Source organism: Cervus canadensis, chromosome X, assembly GCF_019320065.1.
Source record: "Cervus canadensis isolate Bull #8, Minnesota chromosome X, ASM1932006v1, whole genome shotgun sequence".
In the NCBI taxonomy this organism is placed as follows: Eukaryota; Metazoa; Chordata; class Mammalia; order Artiodactyla; family Cervidae; genus Cervus; species Cervus canadensis.
Window position 1 is genome coordinate 69,732,980 of NC_057419.1, and position 1,845 is coordinate 69,734,824.

The following is a 1,845-nucleotide window of genomic DNA, read 5'->3' on the forward strand; positions in this document are numbered from 1 at the left end:
GGCATGGCTGAAGGAAATCACCGTCGACCAATGGTGTAATAGAAAATGAGACACAAGCAGGAGCTTTAGCAACATCTGTGCATTCGAGCTTGCTCTCTCTTGCTGGTCCTAGAAACCTTGAACCTTCAGTATGTGAATAAATCCACACTGTACTGCTGGAAATATGTGGCCCTGTCACCCTTGCCAGCAGTCCAACCCCAAGTGCTAGGCAGGTGAGTGAGGCCATGCTAGACCAAGTGGCCCTTAGGAAACCTGCCGTCTAACCATGCGAACGAGACCAGCAGGACAACTGTTCAGTGGAGCCCAGCTCCAGTTTTCAAATCATGTAATCATAAGCTAATAGGTGATGGCTGCTTTAATTTACCAACTTTGGGGGAGGCTTTTTACATAGCAAAAGTCATAGTGGAAAGTATATTAGCTTTCTGCTGTAGGCCCGAGTGGTTGCTGCCAAAACGGTCAAGTTTAGGAAACCTGGGAAGGTGGGGCTGGTCTTGGCTGGTCGCTACTCTGGACGCAAAGCAGTCATCATGAAGAACATTGAAGATGGCACCTCAGACCGACCCTACAGCCATGCTCTGGTGAGTGGAATTGATTGCTATCCCCGCAAAGTGCCATGGGCAAGAAGAAAATCACCAAGAGGTCAAAGATCAAGTCTTTTTGGAATTGACTACTATCCCTGCAAAGTGCCACGGGCAAGAAGCAAATCACCAAGAGGTCAAAGATCAAGTCTTTTGTGAAAGTTTATAATTATAATCACCCACAAAGTATTCTGTGGATATTCCCTTGGACAAAACTGTTGTCAGCAAGGTGGTCTTCAGAGACCCTACTCTCAAATGCAAAGCCTGACAAGAGGCCAAGGTCAAGTTTGAGGACAGATACAAGACTGGCAAGAACAAATGGTTCTTCCAGAAGCTTCAGTTTTAGGTCTCTTTCAGTCATTAAATATACCAAAAAAAAAAAAAAGAAAGTATATCATACACAGTCCCTGGCCTCATGAAAAAAGTTTTTAGTAAGATTCTCATTGGATATGGTAAGTTTTCCAACCTGTCATTACTACTCATATCCATTCCCTTGTCTGTGTCACTTATTCAGTTATTCCCATTAGACATGGCATTCTTTGTGGACTTGGCCATGTAACTTGCCTTCCTGTGAAATGTGAGAGGAAGTAACTGCCTTAAGAGGCATCTGTGTTTCCACCCACCTTCTTGTGCTTCTGCTCCATGAGAAGAGGGAGATGAAGGACACATGGAGCTCACCTGAACCCAATCTGCAGTGTGGCACCAAGGCCATCTGAGGCCAACCTTGATCAGCTAACATTCAGCCAAACCACAGATGTGTAAGGCAAAATCACTGTTGTTTTATGCCACTGAATTTCAGGGTGCTCTGTCATGCTGGATTTTGGTGGCAAGATCTAACTGATAGTGTGGAGCTATTTAAAGATATTTTTAAGTCAATAGTACCATTTCAAGAAACAAAGTCACATAGTATAGTAAATTATTGGCTGAATTTTATCTACTAATAAATTTTTATTTACATTATGGCAAACAAAAATAAGAGATATTCAACTGATAGAAATCGTCAGTCACTGCAATATCTGGGAACTGAGTAGCAGCAGCCTTTAATTTTTCAGTTGCTACATTTCTAGGACTAAAGGCTGTTTGGTCTTGAGCTTGGAAACCACTATGACCACTCTCGCTGTTACTCAAGATAGTTCCCAGACACTTCCAGTACCAGTTGATGTGTCTTTTCCCCCCTTTATTATGCCAAGGTAGAAGGTTAATAAAGTGTTAATAGCAGATGTAGACAAGATTTCCATTAGAGATATCTGCCTTCGTGGGGGGTTTC

At 42.8% G+C, this 1,845-nt stretch overlaps 1 pseudogene; it reads left to right on the forward strand.

Annotated features, from left to right (window-relative positions):
- The first annotated feature begins 265 nt into the window (after window positions 1–265).
- LOC122435597 lies at window positions 266–924 on the forward strand (annotated as a pseudogene).
- The last annotated feature ends 921 nt before the right edge of the window (window positions 925–1,845 follow it).